The following is an 8,602-nucleotide window of genomic DNA, read 5'->3' as shown; positions in this document are numbered from 1 at the left end:
TGATTTAATCGTATATGGATTGAGGTATTGCACTAACACTAGCACCCACGTCACATAAGCCATGATAACAATGATCTCCTATCTTAACAGAAACCACAGGCATGCCAACAACAGGCCTATGTTTCTCTCTAACGTGAGGTTTAGCAATTCTAGCAGCATCTTCACAGAAGTGAATATTATGTCCCTCAACATCGTCGAACAGAAGATATTTGATAATGGCAATTCTAGGTTCAACTCTAATTTGCTCAGGGGGTGTAGGTGTTCTAATGTAGCCTCTACGTATCACAGTTGAAGCTTTAGAATGATCCTTTATCCTAACAGGGAAAGGTGGTTTCTCAATGTAAGCACTGGGAACAACAGGATCATTATAGGCAATGACTTTCTCTTCAACTGGAATGGGTTTAACTACATTGACTTCTAAAGGAGGATGATATTTAAACCACTTCTCTTTGGGGAGATCAATATGAGCAGCAAATGATTCACACAATGAAGCTACTATCTCAGAGTCAAGTCCATACTTAGCGCTAAAGTCACTAAAGGTATTTTTCTCAACAAAGGATTTAACGCAATCAAACGTGAAATTCATACCTGACTCCTTACCTTCTTCCATCTCCCAATCTTCAGAGTTGCGTTTAATTCTCTCCAATAAATTCCATTTGAAGTCAATATCTCTCTTCATAAAAGAACCGGTACAAGAAGTGTCAAGCATGGTGCGATCATCATGAGAAAGCCGAGCATAGAAGTTCTGAATGATAATTTCTCTTGTGAGCTCATGATTGGGGCATGAATATAGCATTGATTTAAGCCTCCCCAAGCTTGAGCGATGCTTTCTCTATCACGAGGCCAAAAATTATAAATATAATTCCAATCACGATGTACTAAATGCATAGGATAAAACTTTTGATGAAATTCCAATTTCAACCGATTGTAGTCCCATGATCCAGTATCATCACATAGCCTATACCATGTCAATGCCTTATCCTTCAAAGATAAAGGAAAGACCTTCTTCTTGACCTCATCCTCAGGTAAACCTGCAAGCTTAAATAAACCATAAACTTCATCTACATAGATTAGATGCAAGTCTGGATGTGATGTTCCATCTCCTGTAAAAGGATTAGCCAGCAGTTTCTCAAGCATACCCGAAGGAAATTCAAAGAAAATATTTTCAGTAGGTGCAGAAGGTTGAGGAGCAACTCTTTGTGCTTCCGTTCGAGGTGAATATACCCCGAACAAGCCCCTCAAAGGATTAGTATCCATAGTGACAAGTGACAATAAATTTCAGCACACTATATGAATGTTTCCTTACCAAGTTCCACTTACCAAAGGCGCTTCACTCCCTGGCAATGGCGCCAGAAAAGAGTCTTGATGACCCACAAGTATAGGGGATCAATCGTAGTCCTTTCGATAAGTAAGAGTGTCGAACCCAATGAGGAGCAGAAGGATCTCACAAGTGGTTTTCAGCAAGGAAATATCTGCAAGCACTGAAATTATCGGTAACAAGTGATTGTGTGGTGAGATGATTCGTAGCGAGCAACAAGTAACAAAAGTAGCAACGGTGCAGAAAAGAGGCCTAATCCCTTTTCTAGCAAGGGACAAGCCTGAACAAAGTATTATAGGAGGAAAAACACTCCCGAGAACACACGGGAATTTCTGTCATGCTAGTTTCATCATGTTCATATGATTCGCGTTTGTTACTTTGATAGTTTGATATGTGGGTGGACCGGCGCTTGGGTACTGCCATTACTTGGACAAGCATCCCACTTACGATTAACCCGTCTCACAAGCATCTGCAACCAAGAAAGAAGAATTAAGACAAAGTCTAACCATAGCATTAAACTAGTGGCTCCAAATCAGCCCCTTATGAAGCAACGCATAAACTAGGGTTTAAGCTTCTGTCAGTCTAGCAACCCATCATCTACTTACTACTTCCCAATGCCTTCCTCTAGGCCCAAATAATGGTGAAGTGTTATGTAGTCGACGTTCACATAACACCACTAGAGGAAAAACAACATACAACACATCAAATTACCGAACGAATAACAAATTCACATGACTACTATTAGCATGACTTATCCCATGTCCTCAGGAACAAAAGTAACTACTCACAAAGCATAATCATATTCATGACCAGAGAGGTAATGAGTAGCATCAAGGATCTGAACATAAACTCTTCCACCAAGTAATCCAACTAGCATCAACTACAAAGAGTAATCAACACTACTAGCAACCTTACAAGTACCAATCGAAGTCGCGAGACGGAAATTGGTTACAAGTGATGAACTAGGGTTTGGAGATGAGATGGTGCTGATGAAGATGTTGATGGTGATCAGTCCCCTCCGATGAGAGGAGTGTTGGTGATGACGATGGCGATGATTTCCCCCTCCGGGAGGGAAGTTTCCCCGGCAGGATCGTCCTGTCGGAGCTCTAGATTGGTTCTGCTCAAGTTCCGCCTCGTGGCGGCGGCGAATCCACGAAAAAGCTCCTCCCTGATTTTTTTTTCTGGACGAAACCCTTCATATAGCAGAAGAGGGGGGCCAGTGGGCCAGCAGGCTGCCCACAAGCCCTCATGGCGCGGCCTGGGGGGTGGCCGCGTCGTGCAGGCTTGTGGCCACCTGCACGCGCCCCTCTCGCACTTCTTCGGCCGAGTATTTTTTATAAATCCGAAAAAAATCCTCGTTGATTTTTACGGCGTTTGGAGTTGCGCAGAATAGGTATCTCAACTTTGCTCCACTTTCAGGCCAGAATTCCAGTTGCCGGCATTCTCCCTCTTCATGTAAACCTTGCAAAATAAGAGAGAAAAGGCATAAGTATTGTACCGTGAAGTGAAATAACAGCCCAAGAAGCGATAAATATCAACATGAAAACATGATTAAAATGTACGTATCACTAACCAACAGCGGGACCTGGATGTCCATATTGGCTGCTGTTGGGGAACGTCGCATGGGAAACAAAAATTTTCCTACGCGCACGAAGACCTATCATGGTGATGTCCATCTACGAGAGGGGATGAGTGATCTACGTACCCTTGTAGATCGTACAGCAGAAGCGTTTAGAGAACGCGGTTGATGTAGTGGAACGTCCTCACGTCCCTCGATCCACCCCGCGAACAATCCCGCGATCAGTCCCACGATCTAGTACCGAACGGACGGCACCTCCGCGTTCAGCACACGTACAGCTCGACGATGATCTCGGCCTTCTTGATCCAGCAAGAGAGATGGAGAGGTAGAAGAGTTCTCCGGCAGCGTGACGGCGCTCCGGAGGTTGGTGATGACCTTGTCTCAGCAGGGCTCCGCCCGAGCTCCGCAGAAACGCGATCTAGAGGAAAAACCGTGGAGGTATGTGGTTGGGCTGCCGTGGAAAAGTCGTCTCAAATCAGCCCTAAAACCTCCGTATATATAGGTGGGAGGGAGGGGGGCCTTGCCTTTGGGTCCAAGGACCCTCAAGGAGTCGGCCGAGACAAGGGGGAGGACTCTCCCCCCCCCCCCAAACCGAGTTGGACTAGGTTTGGTGGGAGGGAGTCCCCCTCCCTTCCCACCTCCTCCCTTTTTTTCTTTTTCCTTTGATTTCTTATCCTTGGCGCATAGGCCCCTTTTGGGCTGTCCCACCAGCCCACTAAGGGCTGGTGCGCCACCCTTATGGCCTATGGGCTTCCCCGGGGTGGGTCCCCCCCCCCGGTGAACTCCCGGAACCCATTCGTCATTCCCGGTACATTCCCGGTAACTCCGAAAACCTTCCGGTAATCAAATGAGGTCATCCTATATATCAATCTTCCTTTCCGGACCATTCCGGAAACCCTCGTGACGTCCGTGATCTCATCCGGGACTCCGAACAACATTCGGTAACCAACCATATAACTCAAATACGCATAAAACAACGTCGAACCTTAAGTGTGCAGACCCTGCGGGTTCGAGAACTATGTAGACATGACCCGAGAGACTCCTTGGTCAATATCCAATAGCGGGACCTGGATGCCCATATTGGATCCTACATATTCTACGAAGATCTTATCGTTTGAACCTCAGTGCCAAGGATTCGTATAATCCCGTATGTCATTCCCTTTGTCCTTCGGTATGTTACTTGCCCGAGATTCGATCGTCAGTATCCGCATACCTATTTCAATCTCGTTTACCGGCAAGTCTCTTTACTCGTTCCGTAATACAAGATCCCGCAACTTACACTAAGTTACATTGCTTGCAAGGCTTGTGTGTGATGTTGTATTACCGAGTGGGCCCCGAGATACCTCTCCGTCACACGGAGTGACAAATCCCAGTCTTGATCCATACTAACTCAACTAACACCTTCGGAGATACCTGTAGAGCATCTTTATAGTCACCCAGTTACGTTGCGACGTTTGATACACACAAAGCATTCCTCCGGTGTCAGTGAGTTATATGATCTCATGGTCATAGGAATAAATACTTGACACGCAGAAAACAGTAGCAACAAAATGACACGATCAACATGCTATGTCTATTAGTTTGGGTCTAGTCCATCACGTGATTCTCCCAATGACGTGATCCAGTTATCAAGCAACAACACCTTGTTCATAATCAGAAGACACTGACTATCATTGATCAACTGGCTAGCCAACTAGAGGCATGCTAGGGACGGTGTTTTGTCTATGTATCCACACATGTAAATGAGTCTTCATTCAATACAATTATAGCATGGATAATAAACTATTATCTTGATACAGGAATTATAATAATAACTATATATTTATTATTGCCTCTAGGGCATAATTCCAACAGTCTCCCACTTGCACTAGAGTCAATAATCTAGCCCTCACATCACCATGTGAATTACATTGTAATAAATCTAACACCCATACAGTTCTGGTGTCGATCATGTTTTGGCCGTCGAAGAGGTTTAGTTAGTGGGTCTGCTACATTCAGATCCGTGTGCACTTTGCATATATTTACGTCCTCTTCCTCGACGTAGTCGCGGATGAGGTTGAAGCGTCATTTGATGTGTCTGGTCTTCTTGTGAAAACGTGGTTCCTTTGCTAAGGCAATGGCACCTGTGTTGTCACAGAACAAGGTTATTGGATCCAGTGCACTTGGCACCACTCCAAGATCCGTCATGAACTGCTTCATCGAGACACCCTCCTTAGCCGCCTCCGAGGCAGCCATGTACTCTGCTTCACATGTAGAATCTGCTACGACGCTTTGCTTGGAACTGCACCAGCTTACTGCACCCCCATTAAGAATAAATACGTATCCGGTTTGCGACTTGGAGTCGTCCGGATCTGTGTCAAAGCTTGCATCGACGTAACCTTTTACGGCGAGCTCTTCGTCACCTCCATACACGAGAAACATCTCCTTAGTCCTTTTCAGGTACTTCAGGATATTCTTGACCGCCGTCCAGTGATCCACTCCTGGATTACTCTGGAACCTACCTGCCATGCTTATGGCCAGGCTAACATCCGGTCTAGTGCATAGCATTGCATACATGATAGAGCCTATGGCTGAAGCATAGGGGACGGAGCGCATATGCTCTCTATCTTCATCAGTTGCTGGGCACTGAGTCTTAAGCATCGCTACGGGAGAGAAAGTCTCATCGTAGTCAATTCCTGGAACTTGTGAAAAACCCTTTGCCACAAGTCGAGCTTTATAAACGGTCACATTACCGTCAGTGTCCGTCTTCTTCTTAAAGATCCATTTGTTCCGAATAGCCTTGCGGCCCTCAGGTAGTATCTCCAAAGTCCACACTTTGTTCTCATACATGGATCCTATCTCGGATTTCATGGCTTCTAGCCATTTGTTGGAATCTGGGCCCACCATTGCTTCTTCATAATTTGCAGGTTCATTGTTGTCTAACAACATGATTGATAAGACGGGATTACCGTACCACTCTGGAGCAGCGCGTGATCTCTTCGACCTGCGTGGTTCAACAGAAACTTGAACTGGAGTTTCATGATCATCATCATTAACTTCCTCCTCAACCGGCGTCGCAACGACAGAGGTTTCCCCTTGCCCTGCGCCACCATCCAGAGGGATGAGAGGTTCGACAACCTCGTCAAGTTCTATCTTCCTCCCACTCAATTCTCTCGAGAGAAACTCCTTCTCGAGAAAAGATCCATTTTTAGCAACAAACACTTTGCCCTCGGATTTGAGATAGAAGGTGTACCCAACTGTCTCTTTTGGGTAACCTATGAAGACGCACTTTTCCGCTTTGGGTTCCAGCTTTTCAGGCTGAAGCTTTTTGACATAAGCATCACATCCCCAAACTTTAAGAAACGACAACTTTGGCCTTTTGCCATACCACAGTTCGTATGGTGTCGTCTCAACTGATTTTGATGGTGCCCTATTTAAAGTGAATGCAGCTGTTTCTAATGCATAACCCCAAAATGATAACGGCAAATCAGTAAGAGACATGATAGATCGCACCATCTCTAACAAAGTACGATTACGACGTTCGGACACACCATTACGCTGTGGTGTTCCAGGCGGTGTTAACTGCGAAACAATTCCACATTGTCTTAAGTGAGCACCAAACTCGAAACTCAGATATTCACCCCCACGATCAGACCGTAGGAACTTGATCTTCTTGTTACGATGATTTTCCACTTCACTCTGAAATTGCTTGAACTTTTCAAATGTTTCAGACTTGTGCTTCATCAAGTAGACATAACCATATCTACTTAAATCGTCAGTGAAGGTGAGAAAATAACGATATCCGCCGCGTGCCTCTATGCTCATCGGACCACACACATCGGTATGTACGATTTCCAACAAGTCACTTGCACGCTCCATTGTTCCGGAGAACGGAGTTTTAGTCATCTTGCCCATGAGGCATGGTTCGCACGTGTCAAGTGAATCAAAGTCAAGTGACTCCAAAAGTCCATCAGCATGGAGTTTCTTCATGCGCTTTACACCAATATGACCCAAGCGGCAGTGCCACAAAAATATGGCGCTATCATTGTTTACTCTAACTCTTTTGGTCTCAATGTTATGTATATGCGTATCGCTATCAAGATTCAATATGAACAATCCTCTCACATTCGGTGCATGACCATAAAAGATGTTACTCATAGAAATAGAACAACCATTATTCTCAGACTTAAAAGAGTAACCGTCTCGCAATAAACAAGATCCAGATATAATGTTCATGCTCAACGCAGACACTAAATAACAATGATTTAAGTTCATCACTAATCCCGATGGTAGCTGAAGTGACACTGTGCCGACGGCGATTGCATCAACCTTCGAACCATTTCCTACGCGCATCGTCACTTCGTCTTTCGCCAGCCTTCGTCTATTCCGCAGTTCCTGCTTCGAGTTGCAAATGTGAGCAACAGAACCGGTATCGAATACCCAGGCACTACTACGAGAACCGGTTAAGTACACATCAATAACATGTATATCAAATGTACCTGATTTTTCTTTGCCCGCCTTCTTATCTGCCAGATAATTGGGGCAATTGCGCTTCCAGTGACCCATACCCTTGCAATAGAAGCACTCTGTTTCAGGCTTAGGTCCAGCCTTGGGTTTCTTCGGCGGATTGGCAACAGGCTTGCCGCTCATCTTCGAATTGCCCTTCTTGCCTTTGCCGTTTCTCTTGAAACTAGTGGTCTTGCTCACCATCAACACTTGATGCTCTTTACGGAGTTCAGACTCTGCGACTTTCAGCATCGCAAACAACTCGCCGGGAAACTTGTTCATCCCTTGCATGTTGTAGTTCAACACAAAGCATTTATATCTTGGCGGCAGTGATTGAAGGATTCTTTCAGTGATAGCTTCTTGCGGGAGTTCAATCCCCAGTTCAGCTAGACGGTTTGAGTACCCAGACATTTTGAGCACATGTTCGCTGACAGACGAGTTTTCCTCCATCTTGCAAGCATAGAATTTATCGGAGGTCTCATACCTCTCGATCCGGGCGTTCTTCTGAAAGATAAACTCCAACTCCTGGAACATCTCAAATGCTCCATGACGCTCAAAGCGACGTTGAAGTCCCAGTTCTAAGCCATACAATACTGCACATTGAACTATTGAGTAGTCCTCCTTACGTGCTAACCAAGCGTTCTTAACATCCTGATCAGCCGTAGCGGGTGGTTCATCTCCTAGCGCAGCATTAAGGACATAATCCTTCTTCCCAGCTTGTAAGATTAGCTTAAGATTACGAGCCCAGTCTACAAAGTTGCTTCCATCATCTTTCAACTTAGCTTTCTCTAGGAACGTATTAAAATTCAGGATGACTGTCGCGTGAGCCATGATCTACAACACAAATATATTCAAAGTGGACTTAGACTATGTTCAAGATAATTAGAGTTCAACTTAATCAAATTATACGCTAAACTCCCACTCAAAAAGTACATCTCTCTAGTCATTTGAGTGGTTCATGATCCACTTACACTATCCCAAGTCCGATCATCACGTGAGTTGGGTATAGTTTCAGTGGTAAGCATCCCTATGCTAATCATATCAACTATATGATTCACGATCGACCTTTCGGTCTCATGTGTTCTGAGGCCATGTCTGCACATGCTAGGCTCGTCAAGCTTAACCCGAGTGTTCCGCGTGTGCAACTGTTTTGCACCCGTTGTATGTGAACGTTGAGTCTATCACACCCGATCATCACGTGGTGTCTCAAAACGATGAAC

This window comes from Hordeum vulgare, chromosome 4H (assembly GCF_904849725.1).
Source record: "Hordeum vulgare subsp. vulgare chromosome 4H, MorexV3_pseudomolecules_assembly, whole genome shotgun sequence".
In the NCBI taxonomy this organism is placed as follows: domain Eukaryota; kingdom Viridiplantae; phylum Streptophyta; class Magnoliopsida; order Poales; family Poaceae; genus Hordeum; species Hordeum vulgare.
This window is presented reverse-complemented; position numbering follows the sequence as displayed.